The sequence below is a fragment of the Bos mutus genome, chromosome 1 (genome assembly GCF_027580195.1).
Source record: "Bos mutus isolate GX-2022 chromosome 1, NWIPB_WYAK_1.1, whole genome shotgun sequence".
Classification (NCBI taxonomy): domain Eukaryota; kingdom Metazoa; phylum Chordata; class Mammalia; order Artiodactyla; family Bovidae; genus Bos; species Bos mutus.
Genome location: NC_091617.1, coordinates 14847483 through 14869191, shown reverse-complemented (window position 1 = coordinate 14869191; position 21709 = coordinate 14847483).

Here is a 21709-nt window from a genome sequence, read left to right as displayed (position 1 = left end):
GGATTATGTGGTGAGAAATAATAGTCAAAATGCTTAGATGCAGATTGCATTAATAGTTCTAATTTAATTTCAAACCTACAGAAAAATGAAAACTTTCTGGGTTTCTGAAGTCTCATTGTTTTTGACACACATAGTAATTATGAGTGATTGCACATTAGAAAGTCACTTGTGACCCTTGTCTCAGACAGCTAGAGATTTTGTTTATAAATATGAAACAGCTGTACATGGATGGAGTAAAAGGCTCTATAAAACTGATTAAAAAGAATAAAACACTATCATATACACTAGTATTTAAAGGATTCACTTTACAATTATATGCTGTCATCACAGGAAGAGTTCAAGATTTGAAAATTACCTGAATTCCATTTCTTATTATTTCAACATATTAACTTTGAATTCGAAAGATAAACACTAAATATTACCTTAAAACATAAATGATGCTTTTAATACATTACTCTCAGCATTAGTAACAGCAGTACAACCTGTATTTTGGATTCTGTGCAAATACTGTCTCATACAGACAATTGCTTTTTTAATTGGGATATTCACCTTGCTGCATTAGAACATTTTGGCTCAATATTTTTCTATAATGAACTTACTTCTTATAGGGAAGCTGAGCAGAATTTGAAGAATATTGCAGTCTTAAGCATTTTGATTTAAGAAAAATGAATGTAAGCATTCAGTATTCTTGAAAGAGTTCCTTCCTACCATGATATAATAATCATTTCACATTCAGATATGGTTTTCCTTTTCTATCAAGTTCTATGAGTTATCATTTGGTTAGTTATTTCTGATGGCTTGAAGAGCTACAGCAGTATATTAACTCTTTATTTTAATACTAGGATTATATATTACTGGATAAATTATTTGATTTCTCAAGTGATTACTAGCTTATTTATGAATTTTTATTTAGCAAATTTTTACATGATGTGTATTTGGGCCAGAAGCTGCTCTAAGTGATTAAAACATTAACTAATTTAATCATCTAACAATCCTAGGAGAGTCTGAGATAATTTGGATACATTTTGCCCAGCAAGTATTAATTTCCTCGTACACCCATTGTGGATGAGTTTAGCACTCTGCCCAATTGGGATGGGACTTGAGACTGACTTTGGCCAATAGATAAGCATTTTGGCTTGCAAAAATATAAGAATATTTGATGGTGGTGGAGCTCTTTAATGTGCTTGCATGTTTTGTCTCACCTGTCATGCTCTTATAATATATTAGGCATTGTTTCTTTATCTTGGGTTGCAGAATTAACACATTGAGAAAACACTTGAACCTAAGCTCCAAATTCAGGGCCTGGCCAAGCAGAATCTCATAGACAAGCCCTTCTTAGGTTAACTGAAACATTTTTAGGGTTTCATGAAATCTAGCTTTAATGTTGCTATTTGGACTTTTGGCCTCCAGCAGACAATAAACCAACAAGCACCATCCTTACAGGAGTAATCGACTCTAATTTTCATGTAGTGTGGGTAATTGCTATACAATAGGAACTGGAAGGAGTATGGCTGGACCCTACTTGATAGTTTGGGTCACTTCTTGACACATCTATGCTGGGTGAAAGTTATAAGTAAGCATAGTTTGAAAAGAGTGTGGTAACCAGGGTCTCACCCCTTTATAATGAAGGTCTAGGTTATTTCGTGAGAGGAGCAACATAGACCTGACTAAAATGTAGAGGAAGAATATGATGAATATTATTTTTAGCCTCAGTACCAATTGCAGCTGTGGCTAATATAGATTATTCTATTATCATTCTTTTTTTTTTTTTATTTCTTCAGAAATTATGCCTTGCCATCATCATGAGGAAGCATTGTCAGCGCTCAGAAAATGTGTTGTGAGACAAAGCGGATGTGAGTCATGTAACAGACGCCCTGGTACAGACACTGCCATCACTCTTCCATGAATGTAGAATATTCATTATGAGGAACAAATATTGACACATTTTTAAAGTCCATAGTTTACATTATATATTGTAAGCTTCCAAAGATCCCCTGGAGAAGGAAATGGCAACCCACTCTGGTCTTCTTGCCTGGAGAATCCCATGGGCAGAGGAGCCTGGTGGGCTATAGTCCATGGGGTCATAAAAGAGTCAGACACAACTTAATGACTAAATAACAACAACAGCCATAGTTCACATTGTATTTTGTATTATACATTCGATGGATTTTGACAAATGTATCATGACATGTATCCACCATTACTGTATCAAACCAGAGTTTCACTGCCCTAAAAGTCCTCTCTGCTCTACTTATTTATCCCTTTCTTCTCTGCCCGACCCCATCTGCAGAATACTTGTCCACATCCGGTGGCACTAGTGGTAAAGAACCCATCTGCCAATGCAGGAGATGAAAGTGATACTGGCTGGTTTGATGCCTGGGGTGGGAAGATCTCCTGGAGGAGGGCATGGCAACCCACTCCAATATTCTTGCCTGGAGAATCCCATGGACAGAGGAGCCTGGTGGGCTACAGTCCATGGGGTCTCAGAGAGTCAGGCTCAACTATAGCAACCGAGCACTCGTGCAGTCTTCATACTGCCTCTATTATAGTTTTGCCTTTTCCAAAATGTTACAATGCTGAATCTCCCCTCCCCCAACCCAGCTTTTTTTTTTTTTAGCTGCCAAAGTTGTTATCACAGAAGCTCAGAGACTTCAGGAAGGCTGCAATTTATCCTGGGCTTTAAAGTTAACCCATCAGGCACAGTTTTTGGAGTTTGGGGATGAGCCATTGTTGAAAACTACAATTGGTAAGAGAACATTTCTTTTACCTCTAGCAGATAAGTTATTCACAGCTATTCAGTTGTTCCTATTTACCTTCAAGAGGCACTTCAACTGCAATTGAAAACGTGAGCATCCTGCCCCAAGGAGAACAAAAATTGAAACAAAAAAATATATATAGCCATAAATCTACTCAAAACTATAGGTGGAAAATCACTACTGGGAGTCAGGGTGAGCGAGTAAGGAGAAGAGCCACTGCATATAAAAAAGTCAGACTTTTAGATTTGCTTTCAAGTTCATCTTGTCCATAAATATACAAGTTAAGTATTATGACCAGCCATAATATTTTTCTTAAAATGGATGTACCGTTTGTCTTTTCAGGAGATGTTCTACAATCACCCTGGAACCACTCACTTGAATTGGTTTCAGTCATTCTGCTCTGTGTGAGGCACTTTAATTTTTTAAAGTGTTGTATTTATGCTACTTCAAAATGATTGCTATTTTTGTCATTATACTATCTTTGCATTTGGAAAAATATAGTTGACAAATTGCATACCTCTGTCCAGTTTATTTTTGTTGGTACTACAACCACAAGCAAAGCAAACAGATTTTATGGCATGAAAATATTTTGAAAATATGATAGACCAGGAAAAGCAATAATAAACACAACATGCAGTTGGCATCATTTTCTCTAATCCACTAAGGGTAATTATCCCAAAAAGCGAAGTGAAGTCGCTCAGCCATGTCCGACTCTTTGCGACCACATGGACTGTAGCCTACCGGGCTCCTCTGTCCATGGGATTTTCCAGGCAAAAATACCGGAGTAGGTTTCCATTTCCTTCTCCAGGGGAACTTCCCGACCCAGGGATCGAACCCAGGTCTCCCTCACTGTAGGCAGATACTTTACCGTCCGAGCCACAAGGGAAGCAAAAGAGACCTATTTATACTACTTCTATGTTCCTAGGGCAGTTGCTGACCGATTAGGTACCATCTAGAAAAGTTGTTTCTGTCTGTCGTGCTGAAGACTGCAAAAGCAGCAGTTTTATATCAGTGTTTAATTTACTGCAATATTATTACTAGCAAATTTGAAATAATATGTAATTTAGTTACCCTAAGAATTATCATCAGTTATTAGTTATTGTCTCAAATACATACACACACACACACACACACACATACACACACTATATATACTGCATTTGATATCACCTAATTTCTGAGATTGGTTGAGATTAAAACAATTTCAAACAGTTTTCTAAAACAAAGTAGAAATAGCCAGAAATATGAGCAATATTACACAAGCTAATCTTTATTTTCTAAGCTTTTTATTTTGTACTGGGTTATAGCTGATTAACAATGTTGTGATAGTTTCAGGTTAACAGGTAAGGGACTCAGTCATACATATACATATACATATGTCCATTCTCCCCAAAGGGCTTCCCTGATGGTTCAGTGGTAAAGAAGAAGCCTGCAGTGTAGGATACACCAGAGACACTGTTCGATTAGTGGGTCAGGAAGATCTCATGGAGGAGGAAATGGCAACCCACACCAGTATTCTTGCCTGAAAAATTTCACGGACAGAGAGCTACAGTCCAAAGGGTCTCAAGTTGGACACCACTGAGCACAAACATTCTCCCCAAACCCTCCTCCCATCCAGGCTGCCACATAACATAGAGCAGAGTTCCGTATCACATACAGTAGGTCCTTGCTGGTTGTCCATTTTAAATAAAGCAGCGGTAGTGGTTTAGTCGCTAAATCGTGCCTGACTCTTGCGACCCAGTGGGTTGTAGTCCACCAGGCTCCTCTGTCCTTGGGATATTCCAGGCAAGAATACTCGAGTGGGTTGCCATTTCCTTCTTCAGAGGATCTTCCCGACCCACGAATCAAACCTGGGTCTCCTTAATTGAAGGCGGATTCCTGCATTGTAGGCGGATTCTTTACCGAGTGAGCCACAAGGTTAATCACAGCAGTGTAGCAGTGTACACACTCTAATCTTCTTAGAGGATTAATTATTTTCTAATTCATCTAGATTGCCTTTGAATAATAATTTTTGTTAGCATACAAGTTCTGAGGTCTAAAGTTAGCAAGGTCTAAATTACAGGTAAAAAAAATATTGTGAAGTAGTTATTTGAATAAACATTTAAAGTATGAAAATTACTTATTTTGATAGAATATATATTTCACATTTTAAATGAAATGCAAGGCTATCATATGCAATGTTTACACAATGTGCCAGTCAGCAATCTGTTGATAAATCCTATCTCTTTTTAGGCTTATCACTCATTTTCTGAAAACTCTACCTTTTACCCTGGAGAAGGAAATGGCAATCCACTCCAGTATTCTAGCCTGGAGAATTCCATGGGCAGAGAAGCCTGGAGGGCTACAGTCCATGGGGTCACAGAGTTGGGCATGACTAAGTGACTAGCACACACACACTACCCTTTTAAGATAATAAATATAATTATCTTCAAGTTTATATTATTAAATAGACTCAGTGCTTTCTTATGATAAAGTCTTTGTTGAATTTATGTAGAATTATATGGAATTATGGGCCAATGTTTGAATATATATCTAAATATAAAATTCAGATGGTGAAAACTCCCTCCAGAAGTGTATAGAATTGGCATCCGTCCTATAGGTTTAAAGAGGTCTTGATTCCACCACAAAAATACTGAACTTTATTATCCCTAGTCTCTATGCCAGTTTAAAAAGTAAACACAAGTTTTACATTAGTTTAAATCATATTCTCTGAGGCTAGTAATTGTGTCCATGTATTTATCATATTCTACATATCTGTTCGTGTACACATGTATGTATATATTTATCTATCTATATATCCATGAGTCATCTCCACTGCAAGTCACATGATCACCACCCCTTTCCACTTATAAGAGACACAGATTCAGTCCCTAGGTCAGAAAGATCCCCTGAAGGAGGAAATGACAACCCACCCCAGTATCTGCCTGGAGAATCCAATGGGCAGAGGAGCTTAGTGGGCTACAGTCTATGGGGTCACAAAGAGTTGGATATCATTGAAGTGAGGTAGCATTTGTCTTTTCACTGTTAATTGAATTTAACTACTTTTTTGTAAAAAAGATTAAAGCTTTGTATGTTATAAATACTGACTATGTTTTCCTAGTTTTTGCTTACTTTTCAATTCTGCCTATTCATCAGTATTTAATGCCCAGAATTTAAAATTTTTGTGAGGTCCAATCAGTCAATCTTTTCTTTTATGGTTTCTGTGTTTGGGGGTAAAGAGTGATTTGAAACAAGAGTTTTCTTTTTCAATAAACTTTTATTGAGCACTTGTCCTGGCTTAGGGGCAGAGAGAGTCAATTAAGTGCTTGTCCCGCATGAAATTTCAATCCAGTTGTGGAGACAGAAAAATAAATGTACATTCACACAACATTAAGAAATGTTTTACCAACAGCAATCTACAAATAAATGCAAATTGATACAGTGTAAATGGAGAACATATGTGCTAAGAATAAAGGAATGGGTAATTGAATGGAACTTTTCAAGGGAGGGAAATTAGAGATAAAACACACAAGGCTTTTAAAATTCTCATGACATCATTTTTCATTGGTTCTATGCATCTATGGATTATTCCACTTTCCCTATATTGGAACAAGCTGAACATTGCTGAACAACCTCTATGTACTTTCCTCAGGGACACAAGGAGTAGATGTGCTTTAAGCACTTAAGTATAAGTGCTATTTTCAGCATCTTTCTGTGAGAAATTGAGAGTGAGATTTGGATATGGATAGGAAAGAAAAATGAATTATTTTCCTTATCAGCCATGAATATTTTCTTTACCTCTTAATCCAGTTTTGCCTTACCACCTATCTGCCATACTCTACTTCAAAAGATTAGTTTCATTTTTTTATTTCATTTTTTGTTTTTATTGTACCATGTTTGCTTAATATACAGCAAGTAGAAAATAAGCTAGGTCTTGTTTGGAACCAAACATTTATGTTTTTTTTTTTATTTTTTTTAAATTTTATTTTATTTTTAAACTTTACATAATTGTATTAGTTTTGCCAAATATCAAAATGAATATGTTTTAAATGTTCTACAAAATATCTGTTACAAAAGAATATATAAAAATACCTTTATAGAAGTTTCTATAAGAAAGAAAATGCAAAGTTTAACCCTACAACTTTAGTTTCAGAAGTAAAGGTGCAATAGCAGAAAAAAATTATGAAAGTGGTGATTGTATTATGAAGTCATCAAAGAAATAAAAGCCACAAAATAAAATAACAGAACTGCTTAGTTTCATTTCCAGAAATATGTATAATAATCTAGTTGTCATTTTTCATGTCTGATGTTCATTTTGAAAGGGAAGAAAAGCCCCTTCAATTTTGATGAAATATGTTAGTAAAATGTTCTCAATACTTTCTAGTTTGACTTCATTTCATTTTAATGCCTTAGAACAATTTCCTGGGCCCTGTCTCTGCTCTCTTTCTCCCTCCAATAGACTCCAGCACTCACTACTGATGCCAAATGAAACAGGACGAGGGGATGACACTGTAATAGCAGCATATTTTCAGCTCCTGTGACTCCTCTGGAGGTATACTTTACCTTCTAATTTTCCTACACTTGGTTCTGAATAATGCAGTTCACAATGATATTTTCTTATTCTTATTCGGAGTATCTGTTGTGAATATTTAATTTCCTTAATACTAAAGTGAGCAGGACAGGCCAACCAACGGTAAAAAATCAGGATTTAGTGTGTTCATGTTAATTCCTTAAACCCAAGAAATTAAAGGATCTTTCTGCTCCTTGGGGAATAATCAAATCAATTAGTACTAAAGTGCTCACTAAGCAGAACTTTTTAAGATAAAAAATTCTCCAAAATCCACAGAACTGACTTTCATTTGGGAAACAAAACAAAACAAAAGCTTATTGTCTTTTTAGCCCATAATCTGAAGTTCTATGACAACTTTCTCAAACACAGAAGGATGAGGAACTTCCCAAAGGAAATTTGCTTTTCTTTCTAACCCACAGTAAGATGTTTTGGTTCCCAAAAGTAACTACCTTTTTCTAAGATGTATTCCTATTATGTCAGGCCTATTATGTATACCTATTATTTTAGGCTTTTTGACTATTCTATAACAAGTTGCTAATGTTTCTTCATTTATTCCTCCTTCATATCTTTATGCTGTTTTTGTTGTTCAATTGCTAACTCATGTCAGACTGTTTGAAACCTCATGAACTGTAGTCCGCCAGACTTTATTTCATGTGGTTTTCTAGGCAAGGATATTAAAATGGGTTGCCATTTCCTTCTCCAGGGGATCTTTCCAGACAAGGAAACAAACCTGGATCTCCTGCATTGTCAGGTGGATTCTTTTCCACTGAACCATTAGATAAGTCCTATTTACACACTACTAAAGTAATGCTTAGAATTCTCCAAGCCAGGCTGCAGCAATACATGAACCGTGAGCTTCCAGATGTTCCAGCTGGCTTGAGAAAAGGCAGAGGAACCAGAAATCAAATTGCCAACATCCAATGGACCATTGAAAAAGCAAGAGAGTTCCAGAAAAAACATTTATTTCTGTATTGACTGTGCCAAAGCCTTTGACTGTGTGGATCACAATCAACTGTGGAAAATTGTGAAAGAGATGGGAATACCAGACCACCTGATCTGCCTCTTGAGAAATTTGTATGCAGGTCAACAAGCAACAGTTAGAACTGGACATGAAACAACAGACTGTTTCCAAATAGGAAAAGGAGTACGTCAAGGCTGTATATTGTCACCTTGCTTATTTAACTTATATGCAGAGTACATCATGAGAAACGCTGGGTTGGAAGAAGCACAAGCTGGAATCCAGATTGCCGGGAGAAATATCAAGTAACCTCAGATATGCAGATGACACCACGCTTATGGCAGAAAGTGAAGAAGAACTAAAGAACTTCTTGATGAAAGTTAAAGAGGAGAGTGAAAAAGTTGGCTTAAAGCTCAACATTCAGAAAACTAAGATCATGGCATGTGGTCCAATCACTTCATGGCAAATAGATAGGAAAACAGTGGAACCAGTGTCAGACTTTATTTTTCTGGGCTCCAAAATCACTGCAGATGGTGATTACATCCATGAAATTAAAAGACACTTTCTCCTTGGAAGGAAAGTTATGACCAACCTAGACAGCATATTGAAAAGCAGAGACATTACTTTGCCAGCAAAGGTCTGTCTAGTCAAGGCTATGGTTTTTCCAGTGGTCATGTATGGATGTTAGAGTTGGACTGTAAAGAAAGCTGAGCACTGAAGGATTAATGCTTTTGAACTGTGGTATTGGAGAAGACTCTTGAGAGTCCCTTGGACTACAAGGAAATCCAACCAGTCCATCCTAAGGGAGATCAGTCCTGGATGTTCATTGGTAGGCCTTATGTTGAAGCTGAAACTCCGATACTTTGTCCGCCTGATGTGAAGAACTGACTCATTTGAAAAGACCCTGATGCTTGGAAAGATTGAGGTCAGGAGGAGAAGGGAACAACAGAGGATGAGATGGTTAGATGACATCACCGACTCAATGGACATGGGTTTTGGTGGACTCTGGGAGTTGGTGATGGACAGAGAGGGCTGGCGTGCTGCGGTTCATGGAGTCACAAAGAGTAGGACACAACCGAGTGACTGAACTGAACTGAGCTGACCACCATTTGGCAGGACCACAGTAAATGAGAAACATGCAATAGCCAAACCTCCTATAATCAGATAAAGTATTAATAACAACTTCCTTTCAAAAAGTACTAAGTCATAATACATTCTCATTGTCTAGTGTGTTCAATTACAAGTGTGTCTTACATTAGAAGGTAAAGAATGCCTATGCATGTATTTCTGTGGTGCTGTAAAATTTATTTTTCCTCTTCCTGTTCTGTTTCAAATTCTAATTAAAGTAACTTTTAATTTAACTCTGTGTGTTTTAAGATTATTCACTTACTCATTTTGATTCAGGGGTTGTTCTGAAAAACATTTCCCATTTTGAAATTTTCAGTGACATCAGATCTATCACAGAGCGTACTGTCATATAGCATTGCAATGGGATTAAACTGCAGGAAGAACAAATTTTCTCATAATCTGGACCAAGCACGTCATATGTTTATTACTTATGAAAATAAACATCAAAGTAGCTCATTATCAGAGTAGTCTACAAAAAAAATCTTGAAAACAGCACCAAGATTACAACATTTTATCCTTAAGGGTGCAGATTTACTGAAGAACTATTGAGTTTTATCCCTTTCAACATTTTTGTTTTACTCTGATTAATAAATTAATAATTATTTATTATTAATAATAAATTAATAAATGTAAACATTGATCTACCTTGAATTTTAGTCTCTTGTAAGATAGTATGCAATAATGAAAACTTATTCTCAGTTTGGGAGACAGAAGACTGAAATCTCAAGTAATAAGTATAAATCAATCTTATGAAAGTAGTTCCAAATCTTCAAATTAATGTTAATGTAGGATATGTGTTGTATGGAATTATAGAATCAATTCTGCTGGAGATGTTGTATAAAATTTATATAAACATATCCCTAAGGAAAAGTTAAACATTCTTGATACATGACTGTTCATGATTAAACCTTATTTACTTCTTTGGTCTTATTTCTGGAAACTACATTCTTGAAATCAAAGTTCCAGTTAAGCTGAACTACTTTCTGTTCTTGGAAAAACTCTACCTGCCTCACTTTTTCACCATGTTGGATTTTCTCCTGGAAAACTTTCTTTACTCCCACCAACTATTAGCATCTAATTCTTATGCGACCTGGTATTTCAGGATCATTGTCTAATCCAGGTCAGTTGCCATTCCCGCTGCACCCTCTGGTGGTCATTTCCATATCTACTTGAATTGATTAAGCCACTTCTGGTCAGTTCATACTCTTTAGACTAGCGAGAGAGTCAGAGACAGGCATGTGATCCGATTCTAGACAGCAGAACTCAAAGTAAATTCTGACGGAAAACTTCTAATTCAGGTTTCCTCAATCACAAAATAGAGACACAGGAAAACATAGTGTCTCTCCTGTTTTAAAATGCATTTTTATTATTGTGGTTGCTGCTGTGATCTTTGTTGACACTGATTTTTTATATGACTCCAGGGACTACTGTTAACTATATTTTCAACAGCTGAAAGTTGAAGTTAACCAAGATGGAAGAATGAAGACATGAGAAGAAATCAAGTCTCTGTCCACATTATGGGCCCAATGAATTTGCCACCTTTGAGGTCAATTTTAGCAGACATTTAACGTTTCTCTTGTCCATCCAACTAGGGCTTCCCCAGTGGCTCAGTGGTAAAGAATCCATCTGTAATGCAAGAGACATGAGTTTGATCTCTGGATTGTAAAGATCCCCTGGATGAAGGAATGGCTATCCACTCCAGCGTTCTTGCTTGAAAAATCCCATGGACAGAGGAAACCGGCCACCTGCAGTACACAGGGTCGCAAAGAATCTGACACAACTGAAGTAACTTAGCATGCAGGAATGCACACACATTCATCCAACTATCCCTTTTCTTATATATTTGCAAAATATTTTGCCTTTTGAAAAAGAGACTGAAACCCACTATCAAATCTGAAAAAGCATATTATTTTTACTAGGCTTCCTTCTGTTGAGATACATTTTTCTATGGATTTTTTTTTTTTTTTGCATTCCCACAAAGCTGAAGTCTCTTGAAAAAAAGCATTTACGGCCAATTTTTGTGTATGGAGAATTTAAGAATATTTAAGTGGCTTTTTCCCCTAAGTTTGGGTGGGGATGTCTTTATATCCCAGGATAATAAATGTAGAGATGGCTTCCCCTTCACCCTCAGAGATATTTGCTTACATTCCACAGTTAAGGTATCATTCTTGTTGCTTTCTCTCTCTCTGGAGGAGAGGATAGACAGTTATGAGCAACCCTACATAAGATTAGGGTTTTCCTAATTTTGAGCTTTATCTCCTGTAAAGTACCCCACTGCATGTACAGATAATCTCTAGTTCTCATTGTATTGCCTTGTGGGGATTGATGTGTGGTTTTGGTGGTTTAGTCGCAAAGTAGTGTCTGACTCTTTGAGACCCCATGGACTGAAGCCCTCCAGGTTCCTCTGTTCATGGGATTTCCCAGGCAAGAATATTGGAGTGGTTTGCCATTTCCTTCTTCAGAGGATCTTCCCGACCCAGGGATCGAATCCAAGTCTCCTGTTTGGCAGGCAAATTCTTTACCACTGAGCCACCTGAGAAGCCCTGAATTAATGTATAGGGAACTAATACAAGAGTGATAAATGGTCTTTGTCTCTGACCAAGGAGGCGTATGTCTTTTGTTAGCCTTGAAACATAGGAGCTACTATCTCAACATTCAACAGAATGGCCTCATCATGGCAACTTGGTCTTGACTTTCTATGGCAGACTAACTTGCTAGTTTTCAGGTAGGGTAAAAGCACAGAATATTCACAGTTTTTCACAGCTAAATCATGTCTGACTCTTTGCAATCCCATGGATTATAGCTTGCCAGGTTCCTCTGTCCATGGGATTCTCCAAGCAAGAATACTGGAGTGGGTTGTCACACCCTCCTCCAAGGGATCTTCCTGACGCAGGGACCAAACTTGCATCTCTAAAGTCTTCTGCATTGGCAGGTAGGTTTTTTTCCCCACTTAGAGCCATGTGGGAAGTCCTGGAGTTTGCTCAAATTTATGTCGATTGATTCAGTGATGATATCTAAACATCTTATCCTCTGCTGCCCTCTTCTCCTTTTGCCTTCAAAAGTTCCCAGCATCAGGATCTTCTCCAATGAGCTGGATCTTCACATCAGGCTTTAGGACTCTACTAAAACAAATAAGTCATGTCACTCCCAAGCTTCTTCCTCTGTCAGAAGTTTATTATTCTCCAACACTTACCATAGTCTGACTTACTTCATTGTTTATTTTCTATTTTTCTTCGCTCTGGAATATAATCTACACAAGGGAAGGGATGCATATATTACTTCCTCTGTCTGTATTGATAGATTTTCTAAACTATTTCTGAGAGAAGAAATATCATGGATTTATAAAAAAACATTATTGACTTTTACTATTTTATCTCTTGAAGAATTTATGTGTTGTTTGAGGTGAGTTTTTTTTTTTTTTTTAATAAACATCTATAAATTAAGTTGATTTTTTCCCTTAAATATGGAGTGGAAATGTGACCCTCGAAGTAAAAAATATATATCAGTTCAGTTCAGTTGCTCAGTTGTGTCCGACTCTTTGTGAATCCATGAATTGCAGCAAGCCAGGCCACCCTGTCCTTCACCAACTCCCAGAGTTCACTCGAACTCACGTCCATCGAATCGGTGATGTCATCCAGCCATCTCATCCTCTGTCGTCCCCTTTTCCTCCTGCCCCCAATCCCTCCCAGCATCAGACTCTTTTCCAATGAGTCAACTCTTCGCATGAGGTGGCCAAAGTACTGGAGTTTCAGCTTTCGCATCATTCCTTCCAAATAAGACTCAGGACTGATCTCCTTTAGAATGGACTGGTTGGATCTCCTTGCAGTCCAAGGGACTCTCAAGAGTCTTATCCAACACCACAGTTCAAAAGCATCAATTCTTTGGCACACAGCTTTCTTCACAGTCCAACTCTAACATCCATACATGACTACTGGAAAAACCATAGCCTTGACTAGACAGACGTTTGTTGGCCAAGTAATGTCTCTGCTTTTGAATATGCTATCTAGGTTGGTCATAACTTTCCTTCCAAGGAGTAAGTTCCTTTTAATTTCATGGCTGCAGTCACCATCTGCAATGATTTTAGAGCCCCCCAAAATAAAGTCTGACACTGTTTCCACTGTTTCCCCATCTATTTCCCATGAAGTGGTGGGACCAGATGCCATGATCTTAGTTTTCTGAATGTTGAGCTTTAAGCCAACTTTTTCACTGTCCTCTTTCATTTTAATCAAGAGGCTTTTTAGTTCCTCTTCACTTTCCGCTATAAGGGTGGTGTCATCTGCATATCTGAGGTTATTGATATCTCTCCCTGCAATCTTGATTCCAGCTTGTGCTTCTTCCAGCCCAGCCTTTCTCATGATATACTCTGCATATAAGTTAAATAAGCAGGGAGACAATATACAGCCTTGACGTACTCCTTTTTCTATTTGGAACCAGTCTGTTGTTCCATGTCCAGTTCTAACTGTTGCTTCCTGACGTGCATATAGGTTTCTCAAGAGGCAGGTCAAGTGGTCTGGTATTCCCATCTGTTTCAGAATTTTCCACAGTTGATTGGGATCCACACAGACAAAGGCTTTGGCATAGTCAATAAAACAGAAATAGATGTTTTTCTGGAACTCTATTGCTTTTTCGATGATCCAGACGATGTTAGCAATTTGATTTCTGGTTCCTCTGCCTTTTCTAAAACAAGCTTGAACATCAGGAAGTTCACGGTTCATGTATTGCTGAAGCCTGGCTTGTAGAATTCTAAGCATTACTTTACTAGCATGTGAGATGAGTGCAATTATGCAGTATTGTGATCATTGTGATCATTCTTTGGCATTGCCTTTCTTTGGGATTGGAATGATAACTGACCTTTTCCAGTCCTGTGGCCACTGCTGAATTTTCCAAATTTGTTGACGTATTGAGTGTAGCACTTTCACAACATCATCTTTCAAGATTTGAAAGAGCTCAACTGGAATTCCATCACTTCCACTAGCTTTGTTCGTAGTGATGCTTTCTAAGGCCCACTTGACTTCACGTTCCAGGATGTCTGGCTCTAGGTCAGTGATCACACCATCGTGATTATCTTGGTCGTGAAGATCTTTTTTATACAATTCTTCTGTGTATTCTTGGCACCTCTTCTTAATATCTTCTGCTTCTGTTAGGTCCATACCATTTCTGTCCTTTATCAGGTCCATCTTTGCATGAAATGTTCCCTTGGTATCTTTAATTTTCTTGAAGAGATCTCTAGTCTTACCCATTCTTTTGTTTTCCTCTATTTCTTTGCATTGATCGCTGAGGAGGGCTTTCTAATATCTTCTTGCTATTCTATGGAATTCTGCATTCAGATGCTTATATCTTTCCTTTTCTCCTTTGCTTTTCACTTCTCTTCTTTTCACAGCTATTTGTAAGGCCTCCTCAGACAGCCATGTTGTTTTTTTGCATCTTTTTCATGGGGATGGTCTTGATCCCTGTCTCCTGTACAATGTCACAAACCTCTGTCCATAGTTCATCAGGCACTCTATCAGATCTAGTCCCTTAAATCTATTTCACACTTCCACTGTATAATCATAAGGAATTTGACTTAGGTCATACCTGAATGGTCTAGTGGTTTTCCCTATTTTCTTCAATTTCAGTCTGAATTTGGCAATAAGGAACTCATGATCTGAGCCACAGTCAGCTCCCAGTCTTGTTTTTGCTGACAGTCTAGAGCTTCTCCATCTTTGGCTGCAAAGAATATAATCAATCTGATTTTGGTGTTGACCATCTGGTGATGTCCACGTGTAGAGTCTTCTCTTGTGTTGTTGGAAGAGGGTGTTTGCTATGACCAGTAAGTTCTCTTGGCAAAACTCTATTAGCCTTTCCCCTGCTTCATTCCGTATTCCAAGGCCAAATTTGCCTGTTACTCCAGGTGTTTCTGGACTTCCTACTTTTGCATTCCAGTCCCCTATAATGAAAAGGACATCTTTTTTGGGTGTTAGTTCTAAAAGGTCTTGTAGGTCTTCATAGAACCATTCAACTTCAGCTTTTTCAGCGTTAGTGGTTGGGGCATAGGCTTGGATTACTGTGATATTGAATGGTTTGCCTTGGAAATGAACAGTGTTCATTCTGTCGTTTTTGAGATTGCATCCAAGTACTGCATTTCAGACTCTTTTTTTGACCATGATGGCTACTCCATTTCTTCTAAGGGATTCCTGCCCACAGTGTAGATATAAGGGTCATCTGAGTTAAATTCACCCATTCCAGTTCATTTTAGTTCGCTGATTCCTAGAATGTCGATGTTCACTCTTGCCATCTCCTGTTTGACCACTTCCAATTTGCCTTGATTCATGGACCTGACATTCCCGGTTCCTATGCAATATTGCTCTTTACAGCATCGGACCTTGCTTCTATCACCAGTCACATCCACAACTGGGTATTGTTTTTGCTTTGGCTCCATCCCTTCATTCTTTCTGGAGTTATTTCTCCACTGATCTCCAGTAGCATATTGGGCACCTACCGACCTGGGGAGTTCTTCTTTCAGTATCCTATCATATTGCCTTTTCATACTGTTCATGGTGTTCTCAAGGCAAGAATACTGAAGTGGCTCTCTGTCTGAATCTCTCATACAGTTGTTATTAAGATTATACCTGTGCCTGCGGTCATCTGAAGGCTTGGCTATGGTTGGAGAATCAGTTTTCACACTGATCTTACTCCCAGAACTGGCAAATTGATCTGGCTATTGGCAGGAGTCCTCAGATTTTCACCATATGGACCTGTCCTTGGGCTTCCCACCTGACACTAATGGTAAAATACCCACTTCTCAATGCAGGAGACATAAGAGAGGTGGGTTTTTCCACATCAGGAAAATACCCTGGAGGAGGGCATGGCAACCCACTCCAGTGTTCTTGCCTGGAGAATTCCATGGACAGAGGAGCCTGGCTGGCTATAGTTGATGGGATCGCAGAGTCCAACATGACTGAAGTGACTTAGCACATACATGGACTCATGCTTAGGATTCTTGGAAGTGATTTATAACACAGCAGCTACATTCTTTCAAAGAGAGTGGTTCGATAGATGTCATATATGTTTGATGATCTTGCCTTGAAGTCATATCCTTAATTTCAACCATATTCTATTGGTTACATCAGTTGGCTTGATGCCATTTTGAGAAGGTCCTTATCAGTGTCTGAATACCATGATGTGAGAATCCCAGGGGACAGTAATGAAGGTGAGCTACCAAAGCAATAATGTGTGCTGTGTTTAGTCACTCAGTCATGTCCTGCTGTTTGCAACCCTATAGACTGTAGCCGGCCAGACTCCTCTGTCCATGGGGATTCTCCAGGCAAGAATAATGGAGTGGGTTGCCATTTCTTCTTCCAGGGGATCTTCCCAACCCAGGTATTAAACCCAGGTCTCCTTCATTGCAGGCGGATTCCTTACCATCTGAGCCACAAGAGAAACCCCAAAGCAATAATAAAGTCTCACAAATCTTATCTTCTTGCAAGGAAAGTATAGCACTTTAAAGCATGTTTAATATCTGCAAACAGTTTTATGTTTGGCCAGGGAAATGAAAGGGTAAGCTAAGTAAAAGAAAGTGTAAAGCTTTGTGATATTATATGAGACCTTGGGCTTCCCAAGTGGCTCAGTGGCAAAGAATCTGCCTGCCAATCAGGAAACCTGGGTTTGATCCTGGGGTTGGAAAGATCCCCTGGAGAAGGGACCGGCTACCCACTCCCATATTCTGGCTTGGAGAATTCCATGGACTGTATAATCCATGGGGTCACAAAGAGTGGGACACAACTGGCGACTTTCACTTCACTTAATTTCTCTGAGCATCATTTTTCTTCCATATCTACTTGAAAGGACAGTTGTAGTAGTCAAATTAGACATGTTGAAAGATTCGACAATTCCAGTGTTAATATTAGTGTGTATTATTGTTGTAGTATTAGTAAGTTTTCCCATCAGGAATGTCTCACCCAGAGAATGTCCAATAAAGTTAATTTAACTAATACAGAAATTGAATTGGTAATATATTCTTATTGCACTTTATGGATGCTGGCAGGTTAGACAGCAAACTGACAGAAACCTGAGACTTTCCCACATCCAATGAGTGCTCGTGTTTTTATATACTAATTTAAAACCCTACCAGATGTTTTCATTAAAGGAATTGTAAGCTCTAGTGGAGCCTAAATATATGACCATTTATTAGATGACATCCATCTTGTATTTACACTTTGATCAATGTCCAGGGAGTTACACAGACCCTCATAAAACATGTTGAAGAGCGATCTTAAAGTACACTGTGTCATGTATGGTATATTATAATAAAATTTAATATATAGATGGACTCTGTGAATAAAGAATATGTTGGGTAGAGAAGCATTCATTTGGACCAAACCTCTATCTTACCAGTATTATCTGCCATATTAATCTCTTTTATATACTGTTTTACTTAGGCTTAATTTTCCTAGACTACCCAGTACCAATTGAGTCTATTACAAAACCAAAATCTTATGTATTTCCTTTTGATTCTTCAGTTGCCAAACTTCTTAAAATTTTTACTTATTATTCTCATTCTAAAATTTCAATGAGAATAGTGCTCTATATAGTTAATCAAAATTTAAATTTGTATCCAAAAGTATGTTGAATATGATATATATCATTCACAATGCTGCTCATATATCTAAAGTGCATAAGGGTAAATATTCTAAAATATTGTAAATATTTCTGATGTTAATTGACTGTCCTTAATGTTACCACTTTTTTTTAACTACTATCCTTAATCTTACTGTTGTTAAAAATGAAGTTTTGTTTCAAACAAAAAATGTTTTAAGCCCTGTTAAAGTAAAACTGACAGTTTGAACTTTGCATGTTATTTTTTTCTCAGTTTGAATGGTTAACTTCTTTTGAGTCAAAGAAAGACCTATGTGAATTCAGCTCAGTTCAGTCACTCAGTCACGTCCGACTCTTTGCACCCCCATGGATAGCAACACTCCAGGCTTCTCTGTCCATCACCACCTCCCGAAGCTGCTCAAACTCATGCCCATTGAGTGTGAATTACTAGATTTTTAATAAGAGATTTGTGACTTACATTTCTTAGCTCTAAAAAGATTCATGGAGTTGAACTCAAAAGTTTAAATATTTCAAAATAAATGTGAATAGAAAATTCAAAACATGAATGACTAGGCTTTATAATTTTAACATTCACAATTTGTCTAATTCACTGTCTATGACTATCAGGTATCTTCTAGCACTGTAATATTCCAGGTTGTTTCCTCACACTGAAAATTTGTTCTCATATTATTTTCCTAAGAGAACAACTATATTACGTTGTTCAAAGTTTAACCTTGTTGGATTATTTTGTCACAAATAGTTTAATAAAATAAAATAAAAACTCATGATACAAACTACTTAACAGTTTATCTCTATTCTCATAGCTGACATTTTGTAATGTCAATCTTATACATTTAAATAAGATTAATTAAAATGTGATAAGAAATCCCCCAAATAAAACTATTCAAATTATGTGGTTTGAAGCAACAAGAAAGATTCCAAATGATTCTACTTTCCCAGGAGTAAATGCAAGATACAATGTTTTATCCCTATGTACTGGAAAAATACTGCCCTGTACAACTAATTAGGCGTTTCACACCATGCCCTTCCTTTGTGGATTGAATCCACATTCTTGAAGATTAAATTGGTCAAGCATTCAATGATAGTAGGAAAAACGTTATTAAGCTATTAATACAATTGCCCACACAAACAAAGTATGTCATGAAACCAAAGAAAAAAGTCTTTTATAAGACTGGTTGCTGAAACAGGACCTTCTTAATTTTAAATAGATTAAGTAATTTATTTGTTGCAAATATAGGGTGACTTTGGAGTTTTTGATATCCTGAGTTTAGTTCTGGTTTTAAGCTTGTGCATTGGAGAAGGAAATGGCAACCCACTCCAGTGTTCTTGCCTGGAGAATCCCAGGGGACGGGGAGCCTAGTGGGCTGCCGTCTATGGGGTCGCACAGAGTCGGACTTGACTGAAGTGACTTAGCAGCAAGCTTGTGCATACACAGAATCAGCTTCCCCAGTGGCTCAGCCGTAAAGAATCCACCTGCAATGCAGGAGTCACAGGAGATGTGAGTTTGATCCTTGGGTCAGGAAGATTCCCTAGAGGAGGGCATGGCAACCCACTCCAGTTTTCTTGCCTGGAGAAAAGGACAAAGAGGCCTGGCAGGCTACAGTCTATAGGGTGGCAAAGAGTTGGACATGACTTAGCTACTGAGCACTCAGCACCTAGACAGAGCCATCACCTATATTTTAATGAAGCTAAATATGTTTCATATGATATTCTTAGATTCCATGCTCTATCCTTACATTTATAAAATATATTGGAATTGTCTATATTTTGTTTTTTTCAGCTAAATGTTTAACACCGTGATTGCCAGTTATATATACATATATAGTCATTTAGAATCTCTTTATTAAAAATGCAAAATAGCTATTATTTGGGCACATTTAAGTATTTTGAACTTTCTAAAAAGTGACTTATTAAGTGACTGAAGGATAGTAGATACTTGGGCTTCTCTGGTGGCTCAGACAGTAAAGAATCTGCCTGAAATGCAAGAGACCGGGTTTAATCCCCATTAGACACTCAGGACTGGAAATGGAGTATGAGCTTCAGCAGAATTTCTTATCTTTACACTTGAGGCCCATTTTATCAGACATTTCATGAGGTCATAGAGCTTATTAGTAAAAAGGTAAGATGAAAATGCAACTCACTTATTCCATGAATATTCAGTAAGTGTTACACAACAGGTATATCACATTGGTAGTACTCAATAAGTATAATCATAAAATTAACTACATTTTTATCCTGTTTTTTAAAACTATCTCAGTGTGGATTGTTGTTCAGTTGCCAAGTCATGTCCACTCTTTGTGACCTAATGGACTACAGCACACCAAGCCTCCCTGTCTCTCATTATCCCCTGAAATTTGCCCAAGCTCATGTCCATTGAATTGGTGATGCCATCCAACCATCTCATCCTCTGTTACCTTCTTCTCCTCCCACCTCAATCTTTCCCAGCATCAGGGTCTTTTCCAATGAATTAGCTCTTCACATCAGGTGGCCAAAAGTATTGGAGATAGTCCTCCCCCTTAATCCCACTTGAAAAGCTACAATGATTCCATTACATTTTGTATCAGTATTAAATAACAGAAAATCCAATACTCACTTTATAATGAAATTATAGTGTCAATTCAGTGATGAAAAATATCTAAAAGTAACTCTCAAGCATCTTTCAATTATAATATTTCTTTTCTTTTCCCCCACCTACAGCCAAGCTGTACTGGCTTGCTATTACAGGATAGAACTATGGTCTTTGACTTCCAATTCAGTTCACTTAAGTTCAGTTGCTGAGTATTGTTGGACTTTTTTCCACACCATGAACAACATCACACCGGGCCTCCCTGTCCATGACCAGCTCCCAGAGCTTACTCAAACTCATATCCATTGAGTCGGTGATGTCATCAAACCAACTCATCCTCTGTTGTCCCCTTTTTCTCCTGCCCTCAATCTTTCCCAGAATCAGGGTCTTTTCAAATGAGTCAGCTCTTCACATTAGGTGGCCAAAGTACTGGAGTTTCAGCTTGAACATCAGTCCTTCCAATGAACACCCAGGACTGATCTCCTTTAGGATGGACAGGTTGGATTTCCTTGCACTCCAAAAGACTATCAAAAGTCTTCTCCCGCACCACAGTTCAAAAGCATCAATTCTTTGGCACTCAACTTTCTTTATAGTCCAACTCACATCCATACATGACCACTGGAAAAACCATAGCCTTGACTAGACAGAACTTTGTTGGCAAAGTAATGTCTCTGCTTTTGAATATGTTATCTAGGTTGGTCATAACTTTCCTTCCAAGGAGTAAGTGTCTTTTAATTTCATGGCTGCAATCACCATCTGCAGTGATTTTGGAGCAAAAAAAAAATAAAGTCTGACACTGTTTCCACTGTTTCCCCATCTATTTCCCACGAAGTGATAGGACCAGATGCTATGATCTTAGTTTTCTGAATGTTCAGCTTTAAGCCAACTTTTTCACTCTCCACTTTCACTTTCATCAAGAGGCTTTTTAGTTCTTCACTTTCTGCCATAAGGGTGGTGTCATCTGCTTATCTGAGGTTAGTGATATTTCTCCCAGCAATTTTGATTCCAGCTTGTGTTTCTTCCAGCCCAGTGTTTCTCATGATGTACTCTGCATGTAAGTTAAATAAGCAGGGTGAGAATACACAGCCTTGATATACTCCTTTTCCTATTTGGAACCAGTCTGTTGTTCCATGTCCAGATCTAACTGTTGCTTCCTG